General features: G+C 49.3%; 1 pseudogene; it reads left to right on the top strand.

The window, feature by feature from the left end:
• Positions 1 to 5,774: 5,774 nt before the first annotated feature.
• On the top strand, positions 5,775 to 6,718 carry LOC120747854 (olfactory receptor 14C36-like; annotated as a pseudogene).
• The last annotated feature ends 12,060 nt before the right edge of the window (positions 6,719 to 18,778 follow it).

Here is an 18,778-nt window from a genome sequence, read left to right as displayed (position 1 = left end):
TCTCCCCGCGAGAACACCCCCTGAAAAAACCCACTTCCCCCGTGCAGAACTCAGAAGTAATGCACAATCTCTCCCCTTCCCAGAAAGCAGGCTGTGTGAGTGTGTTTGCACATGTGCGCACGCCAAGCTTTAGCCCAAGGAGAGTTTTATACCTGACTTACAACCCACTGAAACAATTTTATTATGGAAGCAGTGACATAGCTTGATAGTAATGCACACACACCACTGCAGTGCCAGGGGTTTATAAGGCTTTGATGAGGTGTGTGTACAGCAGGTCACATCCCCAGCACAGGCAGAGCTGGCAGCACCTGGCTGGGAGCCTTCCAGCAAGGGGCTGGTGGCCCCCGGGTGTCTGGCAGCGCTCTGGAGGTGGCTCCTCACACAGCAGATCTGGGAAAGGGACAAGGACACGAGTTCAAATAGTTCATGGTCGGCAGGAGCTCCTTCACATGAGAAATCCTTCTCCTTATTTCTGACGGACACCAACAAAAGCAATTTGGTGGGTGCAGCTATTGATCAGCTTCAGGTGAGTTCAAGGCAGAACTCCTCCTCCAAGCCCTGGCGAGGATTATCTGCTCTGTAGTGTGCCCACTGGCATCAAAGCCTTGTAGCAATGGGTTTCTGCTGCCATGGGCCATGAAATGAGATGTCCTGGCTGGTGCTGTCGTGTTTGAAGGAGCTGGGACACCTCTGAACAGCCAGGTAACTCTGGAGCATCCCTGGGGACCAGGTATTAATTAGAATATAAAATTTCATCGACAATGGTCTTGCATTAATGCTGCTAAGAGGATAAAATCTTCCATTACCCTGTGGTTTCTGAGGGTGCAGTCATGGCTAAAGCTGGGCTGGAGACAAGAAAGAGAAATTTTGGCCAATTGGTCTCTAATTCATGCATGGGTGACATTCAGCACCCAGTTTGCTTTGCAGAAAAAGTAGAGGTGAGGGGCTATTGTAAAAAAAAACCTGTTTGTGCTACAGCACTTGATTCCAAAATTTTCCTAGAAAAGAACAAATACACCTTTATAAAACATTACAAAGTGGTTTCTATTGCCCATCCCTCTCCTGTGTGAGAAGCTGCCTGGAGAGCAGTTCTTGTCCAGCTGATGTTCTGAAGGGATTGATTCACAAGCTATGACACAAATGCAGTATGAGCAAAACAGCAGCTTCTATTTAGAGAGTCACTGCATCACCAAGGCTGGAAAGGATCTCCAAGGTCAGAGAGTCCAATCTTTCGACCTGATCTGCACTCAGCTGATCTGCAGGGATCTCTGCGCTGCCATTTTTACTGAGTTCACCTATGGAGTTTATGCGGTGAGCACAGGAAACAGAGCCCAGATTTGACAAATGAACAAAATCTGTGGGATTTAAAGCTCTCCATGGACCTTGGGTCATCTGTGCAGCTGCTCAGCTCTTACCTGGGACAGCTGCTGTGAACAGCCTGGAGACACAGGAGTTTAGCCTCCAAAGAGCCCTGGTGCTCTGACTCCCTCCTCTGTGTGTCAGAGGGCCCACAAGATCAGCTCTCTGCTGCAGGGAGCTGGCAATCCACTGTTTAGCACTTTCCTGGCAGTGCAAGAGGTAAGAGCAGGAGAGGTGGAGAGCAAAGCCCAGCGTCATCATTTCTAGTAAGATCAGATGAAAATACTGAGGAATTCTTTTGTTTAACATGAGACTAGGAAGCAGTTTTAATATTCAATATGATTAATTTACAACAAGTTCTAAGTAGATTAATTACACATACATCGTGTTTCTTTTCCCAGATGATCGTTTATCCAGACAACTCTGCGAACCACCGATGAGAGCAGCATTCCCAGTGCCCTGATCATATTCTCTGGTGTTCCCAGGCTCAGGCTGCTCAGCTGAACGATGGACGGGCTGTGCAGCAGCTGAGCATGGCCATAACAGCCCGTGGAACAAGAAAGCATCGTGCAGGAAAGCCTGGGGCTCCTGTGCCACAGGAGTTTCAGAGCAAAACTTCCAGTAAATCGGTGTTTCCTCGCTTCCAGTCATTTCCTCCTGGCTCTTAAATGATGGCCAGAGGATGAGGTTGGTTGTGGCCTGGTTTATCTGCAGCTCCAAAACAACGCATCACCCCACGGTCCTGTGAGGGAAGCCTTTGGCATCTTCCCAGTCATTAGCTTTTCTCAGTTATTAATCTGAGGGCTGCTTAATTGCCAAGCCTCCTACTTTTAGATAATGTGGGGAGGTGTGAGGGAAGTGCTGTTCAGACACAAACTGGTCACTTCTCAGCTTCAAAGGGCAAAGAGAAATTCTCTCCTTGTTCCTTCTCTTGGCTGTGGTGACACTGAGGGCTCCTGCTGAGCTCTTGCCAAGGCTGCAGCCAGGGCACAGCCCTTTCCCAGCTCCTCCTGGGCAGCAGGAGCACTGTGGGACTGCTTTTGAGAGCTGTCTCCTGAGAGGAGTGTGGCAGAGTGTGCAGGAGGAGCCTGTGGTGGATTCTGTGGCTCATGTTTCTGCAGATGTTTACTGCAGCCTGCTGCAGAGTGAGGCAGCTCCTGGTGTCTGTGGAACCAGCTGCTTGGCTGGCAGGGTGGGCAGGCCCTGGCACAGGTGCCCAGAGCAGCTGTGGCTGCCCCTGGATCCCTGGAAGTGTCCCAGGCCAGGTTGGACATTGGGGCTTGGAGCAGCCTGGGACAGTGGAAGGTGTCCCTGCCATAGCAGGAGAGGGACTGCATGGGCTCTGAGGTCCCTTCCCACCAAACCAGTCTGTGATTCTGTGATTATTCTCTCTTTATTTTCACTTGTGAACAGATTCCAAGTCTACAGCGGTATCAATGCCTGCATCACACACACAGGGCTGCTCCATGGTGAGCTCACAGTCCTGCTGTCCTTTCTCCAGGAACTATAAACACCAGGCTTTTCTCAAGTTTTCTCTTTTCATTCTATATTTTTAGGATTAATTCTCTCACCCCTCAAAATCTTGCCTAATTGTCAGTCCTGGAATAAGCCCCTTCCTTTCTGGTGCGGTGGGAATGTGCAGGATTTCTGCTGGCTGCCTTGATGCCTGTGGGTTTTGGGCTCAATGAGCTTATGCAGAGCTGTGCTCATGCTGGAAGTTAAACTTTGTCTTTACAGAGTCTGCAAGATGAGCAAGGAGGATTTTAAGTTCCTCACAGCAGAAGCTGTGTCCATTTGGCACCTTTTGCCATTCCAAGGCAGACTGTGAAATCTCCAGGGCAGTTTGATGATGCAGTGTTAAAACAACTTTCTGCCTGTGCTGGTAACCTGCCATGGCTTGGCTGAACTACCTGGAGCCAAAGAGCCACATATGCATTTGCATTTTCAGAGGGAATTTCCTGTGCGGTCTGAATGCACTTTTTTAGTGACAGCAGCCTATTGGACACTGCCTTGGCTCACCTGGAGCACTCTTGGCTTTCACCGGGTGTCCACGTTCACATTGTGGCTGTTGAAAAGTTACCAGAGAAGCTGCTCCATGTTTTCCAAGAAGCTCTTTTGAATTCTCCACTAAATGCTAAGCAGAGCTCTGCTGTGCTGCCATTTTTGGTGAGGTTTCAAATGGTTTGTTTTTGTGCTATGATGAATTTTAATAATTGCTATAAGTACGCTATTAGTCAAAATGAAGGAGAAAGAAATCCAATTATTAAACTAGACTGCCGTGACTGGAATCTATAGCTGATATATTAAAACCCAACTGTCATACTTAAAAATTAACTCAACCCACTGGCAATGCTGGAAAAAAAATGAACATTAATAATGAGTTAACTGATCATTATTTCTTCTCCCTCCTGCCATTAGAACAATAGCTTGCAGTATATCAATTAAACAATTTTACCTCATATGCACTGTGTGCTTTTGCCAGTGCTTTGCTACCTCCTGCTTTCCCAACACTGTTTTTATGGAATTAATGGATTTTTCCAAGCCTTTCTTTGCTGCCTTGGGCTGTGTAAGGCCTGAGGAAGCCAGGACGGGGTGCAAACATTACTCAAAATGCCCTGTTTGCACCTTAACCAAAGAGGAATGATCCATACCTACCTGTGAGGGCTTTCTGAGCACTCTGAGGCTTCTGATTCAGGTCCTCACTCAGCACAGCTCACCCTCCTGCTGCAGCCAAAATCTTGGCTTTGCCGTGCTGCTCTCTCAGCGGGTTGGGAGACAGTGCTCTGCACAGGAAGGCCCCTGCCCACCCTGAGAGGTGTGCTGATGTCACCTGCAAAGCCCCACCTTTGGTGGAGTGCCTTCATGACCCAGATTTTCCCCAAATTATTTCAGAAACCTGGGGTTTTCAGTGCTAGATGTTCTTGCAGGGAGGATGGATAGGCTCTCGTAAAGCAGTGCCCTCAGTCACATGTGGGAGTCACTTCAAGGGACTCATTTGAATTTGGATTTTATCTCTGCATCTGGGCAAGCTCTGCCAGCTTCATCTTGCAGTCCTTGCAAAATGCAGGGTTTGGGCCCTGAACCTGCTGATATTTGCAAGGGAGTCTGAGAAGCAGTAGAAACACTGCAGAAATTCAGAGTGCTACCTGAAGTTATCGCAGAGATGATGATTCCCTGTGTGTGTGGCCTTCTGAAATGTTTTGAGGTCTTCAGTGCCCACCAGAGCTTGGGATTAGCCAGATCCCTTTGTGCATTTACCTTTTTGTTTGGTTTTTGGTTTTTATTTGAGAGGAGCCCAAACTCTCCAAACAGAAACCTGATGTCAATAAGACCTTATCATATACAGGGCAATGCCCAGAGTGTCCCCAGTGGGCTGGAGGGACTGATTTCTTTTGCCCTTGCTGTTCTTGATGAGAGGGCTGGATTTAGACACAGCTGTGTTTGGGGGATGGCTGGATTTGAAAACACCTTTGTTTTGAGACATGACTTTAAAGAGTTAAGATTTTAGCTAAGGGTTAGAAGCCATTTATATTGATCAAGATGTAAGTTAGATTAGTAAATGGTAGGTTAATGATTATTAGATGCCCAAGCTAGAGCTAACTGTTATATTATGAGCTTGTTTATAGAAAAAGTGGAGTAAGGGAACCGTCATAGGAACAGATTTAAACCTCTAAGAACAATGTCCAGCACCTGGACTTTGTATCAATCAATCACGAAGCAGGGGACCTTTGACAGTGCCAGAGGGTCACAGAGACCTGATGAAGACTCTCCTGACTTCATCCTTCGAGACCACTGACCCAATTCGAGACCACCGACCCAATTCAAGAGAAGAATTGCACACGCAGTGAAGGACTGATAGCCTCATTTTAATAGAGAGCGGGGATGGGAGGTGCTGGGGTTATGCATATGTACTGTATGTAAGACCTTGGAAAATAAATAGAGAGCAAAGAGCCTTGTTTGGGGCGGCCACGCCTTTCGGAGATGACTCCGGTGCTGCCCGCCGGTGAATAAACATACCACTTTCTAACTTTAATTAGTTAGAAAGACTTTGTCTATAGCTATATCGGTTTTCAATGACTCATATATATAGTTCCTTTCTTGTGTGCTAAATATTCCAGTGCCTTTTTTTCCCTTAGCCCCGGCTGCCATCTTGTGCACGGCTGGCTCAGCACTCTGGCTGCCATCTTGTGTGTGGCTGCCTCAGCCCCAGCCACCGTCTTGTGTGTGGCTGCCTCAACGTGGCTGACATCCTGTGCATTGACCTAGTCCAGCTCTCAAGTGAATGTGTTCCTGTTTTGTCGGCAGTCAGGGTCAGCACCAAGGACACCAACACCAGCAGGCCAGTCTACAGGGAATGGCACGGGTTTGGCTCAAAGCAGCCTGTCCTAACTTGTCACTGTCCTTTATCCATGAACATGTCCCCATGGCCAGCCACAGCAATTTCCAATAGCAGCTCCATCAGCCACTTCCTCCTGCTGGCATTGCCAGACACACGGCAGCTGCAGCTCCTGCACTTCTGCTTCTTCCTAAGCATCCCCCTGGCTGCCCTCCTGGGCAACAGCCTCATCATCAGCACCACAGCCTGCGGCCACCACCTGCACACGCCCATGTTCTTCTTCCTGCTCAACCTGGCCCTCACCCACCTGGGCTCCATCTGCACCACTGTCCCCAAAGCCATGTACAGTTCCCTCTGGGACACCAGGCACATCTCCTATGCAGGATGTGCTGCTCAAGTTTCCATCTTCTTTTGTCTTATGTCAGTAGAGTATTTCCTGCTGACCATAATGCGCTTTGACCACTATGTGTCCATCTGCAAATTCCTGCACTAAGGGACCCTCCTGGGCAGCAGAGCCTGTGCCCACATGGCAGCAGCTGCCTGGGCCAGTGCCTTTCTCAATGCTCTCATGCACACAGCCAATACATTTTCCCTCCCCCTGTGCCAGGGCAATGCCCTGGGCCAGTTCTTCTGTGAAATTCCACACATCCTCAAGCTCTCCTGCTCCAAATCCTATCCTCAGGGAACTTGGGCTCATTGCAGTTACTGCCTCTTTGCTATTTGGTTGTTTTGTGTTCATTGTTTTCTCCTAGGTGCAGATGTTTGGGGCCGTGCTGAGGATCCCCTCTGAGCAGGGATGGCACAAAGCCTTTTCTACCTGCCTCCCTCACCTGGCCGTACTCTCCCTGTTCCTCAGCACTGGCAGCATTTGCTTACATGAAGCCCCCCTCCATCTCCTCCCCATCCCTGGATCTGGCCCTGTCAGTTCTGTACTCGGTGGTGCCTCCAGCCCTGAACCCCCTCATCTACAGCCTGAGGAACCAGGAGCTCAAGGCTGCAGTGTGGGGACTGATGAGTGCATGATTTCAGGAAGATTAAACTGCTGGCCAATTTCTGCAAATCACCTGTAAGAAAGGTAAATTTTCATACTTCTTGGTTTCATTTTAGAGGCTCTTTTTCTTTGTTTTACTTTTTTAATATTGTCCCCAAAGAAGTGGTGAAAAACCTAGGGGAAAAATGGAGGGAAATGTGAGGGGAAGAGAGTGAGAAACTTCACTGGCAAAGAGAGAGAAACAGGCAGCAAATGTGAGGGGAACATTGTGAGAATCCTGAGGGGAAAGAGTGTGAAACCAGAGGGCAGCAAAAGACAGAAAACATGAGGGAAAAAACGGGTGGGAAGTTTGATGGGAAAAGTGGCAGAAAACAGGACACAAAACACGAGAGGAAACATGAGAAGTAACATGAGGGGGAAAGAATGAAAAAGGTGAGGGGAAAAGTGTGAGAAACATGAGAGAGAAAGGGTAAGAAACATGAGGGCCAAAGTGAGAAATGTGAGGAGAAAACTTGGAGAAAATGACTGAGAAAAGGAGAGAGAAACAGGAGGGGAGAAAAGGGCAGGATAAGTGAGAGAAAAATTGTGAGAAACAGGAAGGAAGAAAAACCCTGGAAACAGTGGGAAGGTGGGGAAATGGGAGAGGTAAAGGGTGAGGAAAAGTAGATGTAAGGGGTGGAGGAAATAAGTAAAAATGGGAGGGAAACATGACAGGAAAACTGAGACTTGAGAGGGGGAATGGGTGGAAATGTGAGAGTGAAAAGAACAGGAAATGTGAAGAGAGAAAAGGAGAGAAGGCAGTATTGGCTAACAGCTGAAATAATTCCTAACACATTCCTCCATGGATTTGCCCATTGATTGCACAAGCCCAGGGCTTCCCTGTGTGTACATCTCCACCTCTGCCTTGATTCCTCTCTGGAAGCAGTAGAAGTGGCAGGATGTGCCCACCAGCAGGAGCTGCTCCAAGCTGGCAAGGCGACAGGCGGTGCTGATTTCCAGAGGCTTGTGTCTCCCAGGTGAAGCCAAGGCAGGAGTGGGTTGAAGGGTGCTGCTGCTGCTGCTGCTCTGTGCCAGAGAGCCCTGGCTGGGCAGGGCACGGCGCCCACTGCGCTGCGGGATCTTTCTGCTGCCACAGCTGGGCACACCTGGCAACAAATCCTGATGACTTGTGTGTTGGGGAGGGTGAACCCAGAGAGCCCTATAAATATGATTGCTTAGATTCTGAGAATGAGAAACCTGTAAGTGAGATAGAATTGAAAGTAAGTTTTGATGTTTGAGATGTCCTAGCTACTGGATGTCTGGGAAAACAGTTATGGGACCAGCTGAAGGTTACCTGCAGCCAGACCCAGGTCAAATGGAATGTTCTGTCTCACCCCCAGAATGGTTCATCCCACACCTGTACCCCTCCCCTGAAGTATCAGGTATCTGTAACCCCATTGGCACAAGTCCTGTTCCAGCCCACCTCGAGACCCCTTATCAGGGGGCTGCGAAGGTGGCTTGGCCTCTTTGCTCTTTGCTCTTTTGCTCTTTTGCTTTTTGCTCTCCTCCACTCCCAACCTCTCCCTTCCCCCACCTTCCTAGGCCTTGCCACGAGCTGCAGCCTGGCAGCTCAGAGCAAGGCCTCACATCCCTTACAATAAACCTCATCTTCTAAAACCTAACTTCAGAATCTCTTGTCTACATTTATCTACACCGTCCTGGAGTCCACAGCAGCAGCAAAGCAATTTCTACACTTGTGGGAAAACCAAGGGGTTTGTGGAGGCTGCATTGCTCTGCACACACCTGGGCCACCTGCAGCAGAGCAGAGCTTTGCCCCGCAAAAAGGATAACCCAGGGGAAACATCTGGAAAAGTTTTCATTTTCATCATTCAAGGGAAGTGACTAAAATGAAATTTACCAAGCAGGGCCTGATCCCCGGTGCTGTCTCAGTGTGAGAAAGGAGGAGATGAGGAGAGAATCTAAGTTCCCTGGTACCCAGCCAAAGGGAAAGGGGACATGGTTCACACTGGGCTGGGACAGGCAATAAAAGCAACATTCTGTTGGAGCGTGTGTGTGTGTTCGGCTCTTGGGAGAGCGAGATACACACCCAGCTCAGGTGAATCCTTACCTAAGAACAGTTCTTTTGCTTTGATGACTTTGTCCCCATTTAATTTTATCTAAGAGTTGGCTCCTCTCTAACACCTCTCTCCCAGCAGCTCAGGGCTGTATTGCACAGTGCTTGCTGTGTGCCAGACAGCACAAAGCAGGCTGGCCTGGTGCCCCTGAATACTTCTGCAACACACTGCATTTCACACCTTTGCTCTGGCTCAGTGCAGAACTCCAGGATTGCAGGTGCTTCCTCCCAGAGCTGTGTGAGGCTCTGGCTCCTGCAGATCTGACCTGACAAGCTGTCCCTGCCTCACGCTGGCCTCGGTTCCCCTGGCAGAAGCGCCGTGCCTGAAGGACGCTGCCCTGGGCTGGAGCCTGCGGAGCAGCCCGGCTCCCTGCCCCTGTGCCCAGAGTGCTGCACACACTGCTCACCTTTCCCAGGCAGTTACAGGGCAGCCGGCACAAGAGTAGGAATCCTCAGCCAGGGCTGCAGCCCTCAGCTGTTGTTTGCCTTTCTCTCCTCCTGTGCACACTCCAGACGGCCAATGCCCCCAGTCTGTGCTGTGCCCAGCACGGCTACGCTTCCCCTCGGGAGCAGCCAGCTGCCACTTGGGCTCTGAGAGTGGAGGATTCACCTGGCTCCACCAAGAGGCACCCAGGGCCGGGCTGCTGCCTCTTGCAGCTCCAAGGGCCTCATTGCAGCCTGCTGCTGCCCAGGCTCAGGCTGCTCCGGGCTCTGCCAGGGCTCTGCTGGGGCTCCAGCCTGGGTAAGGTGGAGCCGAGTCTCACCTCGCAGCCCCTGACAGCTCTGCACCAGCTCTGCACCTTTCCGAGCAGCCTCCCTGATCTTTGTGCTTCCTCACTTGAGCAAAACTCTCCTCCAGCCAAAGAGATTGCACTTTGGGATACAAATCCAAGTGGCAGGAACACAAATGCTCTCAAGTCATAGCTCAAGGCCTGCATCTGCACAGGGTATTTGGGCTGCCCCACTCCTCCTTTGGTTCTGCCTGCAAATGCCACTGCCCTTTCTGCCTCAAACACAAGTGCCACAGCTGGGTAAACCCCAGCCAGTGGGCCATGTTCCAAAGGCACTGTGATCTGGAGAGGATGACTGAAGAGCCTTCCCCACTTTCAAACAGTACCAAAGAAGCCATGAGTCAACTTTCCAACTCTAAGAAAAACAGACAATTCAGAAGGAAATGTTGAGCTTTCTCACAGGTTTAGAGGGAGGCAAATCTTCAGAATGAGTTGAGGTTTCAGAAACTTTATTTATTTACAATCATGTGCTATAATCCTACGCTACAGTCTCAGCTACAATCCTAATCTCCTGTCCTACTCTCCTATCCTACTCTAAACTGAGGATGGACAAAGCAGTTCTTGTCTCCTCCTTCTACTTCTTCACTGACATGATGAGTGGCACCAGGCTGGACGCAGGCTTGGCTGATGTTACAAATGGATGCTGCACAAAGGAAAAAAAACACCAAGGAACCATTACTTTCCAAGGTAGGAGCCTCAAAGGCAGGGTAATATTTTTAAATGAAAAGGGGACTGAGTCAGAGTAGGTCTAAGGAGCAAAAGTGGGGCAACAGTGGCACAGCTTGCTGCAAGAGCTGCTAAGTGCCCCAGCCCTGGAAATATTTCAGCTCTGAGCATCCGGATCTCTTTCCACATGTCCCTGCTCATTGCAGGGCACTTGCACCAGATGACCTTTACAGGTCCCTGCCAGCCCAGCCCAGCCCAGTCTGGTATTCCTGACTGTTTTCATTTGAACAGCACCAAGAGTGGAGCTGAGGAGGAGGGGGGCTCATCTGATGCCTTGCACTTCAGTGCAGGAGGAGCTCATCCCTGGGACACTGTTTCACCTGCAGCCCCTTGGCATTTTACCTGCAGCAGCTCCTTGGCAGACCAGCGCTGGCTCTCGTCTCTCTGCAGGCAGCAGCGCAGGAAGTCACGCAGCAAAAGCGAGAGGAGCCTGGGCTGCCGCAGCTCTGGGGCCCCTTTGGTGGCTGTCAGGAGTTGAGCCTGGAGAAAAAGGAAACACCAGTCTTTCACCTGCTTCTTTCACGTCTGGAACTGCTCTCCCAGATGCCATTGTTGAAGTTCCACTCTGCAGTGGCACTTTCTGCCGTGGCAGACAGGCAGAGATGACTTTCCTGGACCAACAAGAAACCCAAACCCCGATGCAGCCACAGTTTTCCAACATCCAGCAGACCTTGCCTTGGCAGCTGATTGCATTGACTGACCTCGCTGGTGGGAACTACATCACCAAAAGCATGTTGGCTTCTCTGAGGATTCACTTGACCAGCTTGACAGGCTATTTGGAAGAGGGGCTTTGCTACACTAACTCACTCTCCTGTTCCCAGGGATTATTACATGAAAAGCATCTCTGCACTGCTTGTTGGTCCCTTAAGCACAGCTGCCACCAAACAAACCTCATCAAGCATTTTGCTTGGTTCTTGAAAAAAATGGTCATTGAAAGGAAAGAAAGGAAATCCATCAGTTATTCCTCAGGCAAGGAAACAAACAGTTGGGATCTCATCTTCAACACAGACACATGAAGATGCATGCACAAATGGATTGGGATGAAATTGCCTGTTTGGGCACACAGGAAACACCTGCAGCTCTGTCTTTCAGCAGACTGCAAATTTCAGCTTCCCTTCAGTGGCAAAGGGAAAATTGTCATGGGTAAATCAGAAGAAGGAGAACGGCCGTCCCTGTGGTAGCCCTCTGCTCATTTGGATCCTCAAGTCAATGCATTCCTGGTTTGGCCATTCTAGAAAGTGCCAGGAAACAAAGGGATGCTTTTGGCAGGCTCTCCACAGGCTTCAGCTGGGTGATGTGGAGAAAGTGGCTTGCGTTAGGAAAGAAATATGGTCACTAAGCGTTTCAGCAACACTGCACAAGAAGCACAAGAGACTCTGTGGCCTTCACAGCCTCACATCCAGGTTTCAGGCAAATTTCCCTGTGAGAAGAATGGGGGGCACTTCTCTCAAAACCACTGGTTTAGAAACTTGGTTGGCTTTGGCTTTCTTTCCTTTATTTCAGGAAAGAGAGCACCAGTTTCTAGGATGCTGGTTTCCTGTTAGTAGGGCCATCTACATGGCCAAAAGTGCTGGAACGACTTCTAAGCCAAAGCCAAATGTTGCCTGAGAATGGAGATTGTTTGCGTGGGCTAAGGCTTGAGTTCCCCCACTGATGCAACCCAAACTACAGCAGATGCTGGTGTGCTGCAGGGACATTTTCACCAAGGGACCTTGGTGGAAGTAGTTCCAGCAGCTGGCAATGGGATTTTGTCCAATGGCACACAGAACGTGGGATAGATGAGAAAGACAGCAGGATCAGAGAGGATTTACACCTTACCGAGAGAGGACTTTCATTCTCGTAAGGAATTTCTTGTTCCACCATTTCAATGCCCACAATTCCAAAAGACCATATGTCCACTTTGGGGCCATATGGGTGACATTTCACCACTTCAGGCGCCATCCACCAAGCAGTCCCGTTCACCGACCTCCGTCTACTCTGTTCAGGGGTGAGTTGAACAGAGAGGCCAAAATCAGCTGGGGAGAAAGCAAAAGATTTTTTTATTTTAATACTGTGCAATTAGGAAAGCCAGCAAAAGAATTCCCCAGTAGAAGTTTGAGAATGGGCTGTTGAATCTCCTGGACAACTGTCCCTGCTCTCTTTCATAAGGACTTCCTCAGCCAAGGAAATATGGCACTGGCTATTCCAAAAATACCCACATTTTCCACACTGCCTCCAGCAGTGGCTTTTTATTCCCCTGAAGCTTTAGACTTGCAGCTCCCTCCCTCTGGAAGGGACACACACAGAGCAATGCCACTCTGGACTGCTTGTTCCTTGCAATATATCCGTGCACATTGCAACCATGTGGTCAGCTCACAACAGGGCAGCAGGGGTCCCTGCACTGCCACCAGCACCATTTTTGGGGGGCTGGCAGTCACTCCAAAGCAGCCCCACACCCCACATCCCTGGAACGCTGCACCTGACCAAGAATAGACTGACCCAGCTTGACAGAGCCATCTGTTCTCAAAAGGATGTTGGTGCTCTTAACATCTCGGTGCATCACATGGTTGCAGTGAAGAAAGTTCAGTCCTTGCAGGCACTGAGAGAGAAAACAGAAACAGGAGGGCAAAAATCAGTGACGTGATTTCATCCCACAAGCAAGGAAAGGGCTCTCAAGGATTCCCTCTCCAGGGGAATGGGGAGTAATGGCAGAACACAGTGCCAGTGAGAGCAAGAGCCTGCTGCTCCACCCCGAGCAGAGCAGCACCTTTCTAAAGAAAGGCACGTCAGCTTTTCAAAGAGCAACAGCAACTGCTGGTGTAGACTCTCTCCTGCAAAGCAGCCAGAATGACTGCTGCTGCAGTGGATGTGCTCAGAAGTAAGGAGCATTTTGGCTGCACTGCAAACCTTTTCAGCTGAGGACTGAGAGAAGTGAGTCTCTCTTGTTTTCTTTGCTGTTCATTTCAAATGCTGCCACCACCACCTTTGCTTTTGCAGGCAAGGAATGCAGTGCAAACAGGCAAAAGTTTAGAGAAGCAAGATGGAGAAGAGCAAATACAAGAGACAGAGTGAGAATGCAACAGCAGGAGAGAAGAGTACAAGAACAGAGTGCAGTGAGTGCGGGGGCACTGGCAGGCAGCTCACTTGAGATGCTCTTGCTTGTCCATAGCATCCCAGCAACACAGAAACAAAGCCTGGCCCATGGAATCGCTCCTGTTCTGAGCCCATTTCCCAGACAATCCTGCCCAAGCCCTTGGAAGCACAGGTGGGATCCCTCACCTCCCGACTGACAGCTGCGATCTCGTCTTCAGACATGTGAGTCTCATAGATGACATCGTTCAGAGTGCCTCCATCCATGTACTCCATCACCAACCAGAGTTCCTCATGCACAAGGTAGCTGAAAGAAGGAAACAAGGCCATGCAGATGAACATGCATGGCTACATTGGTTTTTTGCTTGATTCTGGGTTTTGGGTCTCTTTGTGACAAGGACAGAATTCAAGGACTAGACATTCCCTCTAATCTGTGCATTATTTGCAGCCTGTGCAGTCTCAAGGAGAGCAGCACATCTGTGAAAAAGGCCATGTCTTAGATTGCCAGCAAACGAAAAGTGCCGTTTAGTAACAACCAAGATGAAAAACCTGTCCCGCATGGTATTTCTGGAAATAAGCACCTAGTGCTCCTGGCATGGACAGCCATGGAAAAGAGGGGCAACAATCCAAGGGAAATCCTCTCTAGGATACTTCATCAGCATTGAAGAAACTTTAAAAAATCAATCTTGTGACAACATGGAGGCCTGTGAATTTACAGTGTATTGACTTCCTATGGTAGGGTTGATCCAGGTTTTTGAACAATTTTCCAACTCTGTGTTTGAAAGCCAGGGAAGACTCATGCACACAAAATGCACTCTCTTTCCATCCATTGGAGATGAGTTGAGAAATAATAATTAACCAATAATTAACAGCTCTCTTTTCTGCCATTGTCCAAAGTGGGTTTTGAACCTCTGCATTCTTTTAGTATATAAACAACCATTCATGGGATGAGACCATGACCACTCACCTGCCTAAATAATTCACAATCCAGGGACTCCTATTCCTCTTCATGACCGTGATTTCATTAATGGTTACTTTCTGCCTCCTCAGTTCTTGAACATTGATTTTCTTGATGGCCACCTACAATGACATTGAAAATCAGTAACTTTACAAGTTGGTGGCACGAGAGCACAACACACATGGAGCAAGTGATTTTGCAATGACACAGCCGAGCAGTGCCATAGTGCCTTGTGATTAGACAAAGGAGTAATTAGGAACTGACATTCCTAACAACCCATTTCTCTCCTCCTTTGGGGGCCAGTTACAGGACACATGGCTGCTGACGTTTTGCCTTGTCTACTTGTTAAGAATGATGTCTCAACTCTTACCCACAAAGCTTTGAGCACACTCTCTATTTCTCTGTCTGTACTTCATGAAGAAGTAATGCATGCCTTGATACTCTGTGGATACATCTTGGGCTATTAGCAGGGTTTAGGGCTTTTAGGGACGCCCTGCAGATCTCTCCCTATGTGCTGTTCCCAAGAGCAGCACTGCAGGTGGCTAAGGAACTCCCAGGAACATTCAGATGTATTTGCTGGCAGTTCTCAGAAATGAGAATTCAGGACTCTGAAGCCGCAGCCACAAAGAGCAGTGAGATGCTCTAAGGCACCACCTTTGTTGGAGCAATTGAGAGCGAGGGAGAGCGTCCTTCCCTGAAAGGAACCTGCTGCCCTCCTTGCCTTCCTTCTGGCAGCTGAGAAGGACAAAGACTGTCCCAAATGCAATGGGCAGGCTGGCACCAGTCTGTGCTTCTTGTGCCTCTGCAGCACAGCTCTAGCCAAAGCTCCAGACACAGCTGACACTAGAGAGGAAAGCTCCTCGAGAGCAGCAGAATCTGCAGGGGCTCTTGACATTTACCTCTCCTCCTGTGGCAGTGTCGACCGCTCTACAAACAACTGCAAAAGTCCCTGGAAACAAAACAGCAGCAAAGAAAGGAGAAGCCATTTAGTTCTCGGAGGGAAAGCCAGCCCAGACAGGAGATGTCTGCTGTAAATGCCTCAAACCTGCAGGATGCAGGAGGGCTCTGCCTGAAGGCAAGTGATGCATTTTCCCTCTCAAGTGCATGGGCACTGGGCCTGTTCCTGAAGCATTGGGCTTTACTGCCTCAGCTCAAAAGGCCGGGTGATTTGTCATCCCAGATTTTAGTTTCTAAACGGGGCAGTTTTTATCCTGACCACAGACTATTTTCTTTAGTAAATTCTTGGGAAGAAATGTTCCTGAGAACTGTTATTTCACTGCTGTGATAGGAGGTAGGTTGGTGTTATTGGCAATGAAATACAAGTGTCTTGGACAATGCCTTCTGAACACACTTACAATTTCTGGCCGGTACTGAGAGATGAGCAGGAAAACCGCAGTGTCTGAATATGTTTGTAGCTTGCCTGACTTCACACTTGATAGATATTCCACCAGCAAATCACCTGCCCCATGATTGTGTAGAAGTAACTGTGGTTGGACTCACCCGCTGGCAAGGCTTTCCAGTTCCCTGTATTTCCTCCGGGGATTTTGCTTGCTTGCCATTTGCCCTGAGGAAACAAAATGCAAGAGGCTCACTTGAAAGCAGAGCTCCCCCCATCCAAGAGATCCACAAGGCAGCCCCACTGTCTGGGGCTCTGAGTCCTTTGTGGTCAGCTGGGTAACAACAACAACCATACTAAGACAGGCAGCTCTGCAGTACAAGCAGGCCAGCACAGAGACTGATTTTCTACAGTCCTTTGAAGAGATCTCTTGACAGAAAGCAAAGCACAGGGAGATGCCGATTCCCAGGAGAGGAGGGCATCTTTTCAACCTTGCAGCAGTTTGCCAAAGGAATGCCTTTCCATTTGTAAACCAAAGCAGCTCATGTTATAACCAGTCCCAAGGGGGCTTTCAGCATCAGGACCCTCACCCTTGATGAGCAGGCTGAGCTCCAAGATGCCCTTGCCCATGCCCCATGTGAAGAAGCACACTGCTTCTCTTCCCCCGACAGCACGGATCAGTCTCTGCCATTGCACTCGCCCTCTCAGCACTGCACACGTGCCCATCTTCCCAACTGGGCACAGCGGGCAAGGGCAGCAAGGACAGCAGATGCTCCTCAGGTGCTGGTGTGACACGGACAGCTGCCCAGAGGAGATGCTGACCCTCTCGTGAGTCCAGCCCATGCCATGCAGAAGCCAGCCCAGACCAGGGGCTGCTGCTGCTGCCTCGGGGCAGCTCCGTGCTGCAGCGGGACTCTCCCAGCTAAGGAAGGCTGCAGCCTCAGCAGTCACACCAGCCCTCAGGGGCAGGGCAGCCACCACAGCAAAGCTGGCAAAGCCCAAGCACCAGCACTGACCAGCAATGGGAAGAAGGCACAGCCAGACTGAGCCCCTTCCAAGCTGGTGCCTCCATTCAGGTCACAACAGGATTGGCTTTGAGATCAGACACACCGAGGTGCAGATCAATGCCCTTTTTGTCTCAACACGTGATGGTAGACAGAGAATCAACTGGGCTCTGTTCTCAGCCCCACCAGGTCTTCCCTGAGAGCACAGTACTGGCAGCTGTTATGGGCAAGAAGCAGATTAAACCACTTGTGCTGCAGAATCACCAAGGGCTTGATGTGTTTTTCCTAGAGACTGATCTGAGCAGGGCTTGGGTCAATGGGTAGCATTCAAACAGTCCTGGGAATGACTGGGAATCAGGAATGAAAATGTGCCATGGATCTGAGGAATATCAGCAGAGGGGCTGGAGGCTTGCTCCTGAGAAATGCCTACAGTGCACTTTTATCTGATCATGCCACAGCCATGTGTCTCTTGGACACATCTTCGTAAGAACAAAACTAGGATATGAAATACAGATTGCTTTAAAAGTATGTTTTTTTCATTGGGGGCACAAAAATACCGCCTCCTGTTCTCAGTTTCTGCTGTCACCTGATGTTCTTTCAAAGGAGTTCTCACTGACAAAAATATCATATCCTCATTAAAAAAAACAAACTGTAGGTGTAGTAGTGGTAATAAGAACAGTCATAAAAATGACAGCAGTAAAACACATGGGGCAATAGAGCTCCTTCAGGATGGAGAAAGATACTCTAACCCAAAAAATCCAGAAAAAAACCCAAACTAAAAACAAAAGCACAACAAAGAGACAAAATCCCAAAACCAATCAATCTCTGTGAAGTTTTTTTTTGCTCTGATGACTGGTGAGAAGTCAGGAGTCTAAAGAGAATTTCGGAATTCTAACTATTCTGTCCAGTTTGGCCACTAGCACACTGGACTTGCCGAGATCATTTGCTAGGTGACAGCCTTCTGCTTATGCAGGAACAATCCCTGCTTCTGCCTTTAGCAGATAGGGAAGCTCAGGCAAACCCAAGCCCATCCACGCTGCCCTCAGAGGCAGCAGGAACACCCAGAGCACTCTCTTGGAGCACAGCATTTCCTGTGGGGAGTCCTAAATGTCCCTGTGCCACCAAACTGAGCAGGATCATTTGGTACAGCTATGCTGACATGTGCACACAATACACTGACCCTCAGATAAGAAAGACACCAGACGTACTCAGTAGGTCCAGGGAGTCATCCTTCGAATCTCCTGTTGCTGAGCAGCAGCTGTGCTGGAGATGAACAAACTGCCCGGGCTCCAGTTCTTAGGCTGGGCAGCAAAGGCTCCTTTAGGTGACACTGCAGCTGCTGCTGCAGCAGGTTCAATAGAAGAGCCTGTGTAGATCTGAGACAACAAAGGAGTTTGTGTCAGAAAAGTGGCTGGCAGAGATTAGCCCGAGATCCCATTTCAATGCAAGCCCTTAGGAAGGTGCTGTCAGCCACGTGCTCTGTCATGGGTTTTTTTTCTGATGTTCAGTTCTCAGACTGGATGGGTCAAAACCAAAGGCTGGTTTTACTCAAGTTCATGGCCAGATTCATTTTCCCTTTTCTCCAAAATCCATTTTCATGGATTTTCTGAAGGATGACTTCCAAAATGACCTTTCCACTTTCTCCCAAGGACTCTTTTTCCCCCTCCAAGGGCTGCAGACACACTTGCAGCTCCTTGTTCAAATGTTCTACCTCCTCGCATGGAGTCCTGTTTTCCTCCACCATCTTCAGATCATGCTCAACCGGCAGCACTTCTGATGGGGACAGTTCCTGTGCCTCATAGGAATCTTGGGGCTCCTCGTTGCCAGTCACTTGCTGGAAATCATTGCAGGTTGCCAGGCGAGATTTCAATATATCCACCTCAAGTCAAAGAGAACAAAGCAGTCAGAGAGTACACCAGCTTGTCCCTGTCAGCCAAGAGTCATGGACTGTGAGGAGGAATGGGGAGGACCAGATTCACAACGGATACAGACAGCTTGTTTCAACATCCATTGGGGTCACCGTGTTCACCTGCAAGAACATCTCAAGAAACAAGGAGAGCAGGAACAGGCCAGCAGGAATGCATTCAGATGATTG

This window comes from Hirundo rustica, unplaced genomic scaffold, assembly GCF_015227805.2.
Source record: "Hirundo rustica isolate bHirRus1 unplaced genomic scaffold, bHirRus1.pri.v3 scaffold_228_arrow_ctg1, whole genome shotgun sequence".
Taxonomy (NCBI): domain Eukaryota; kingdom Metazoa; phylum Chordata; class Aves; order Passeriformes; family Hirundinidae; genus Hirundo; species Hirundo rustica.
Note: the sequence above shows the minus strand (reverse complement) of the source record. Positions and strands in the feature narration are given on the sequence as shown.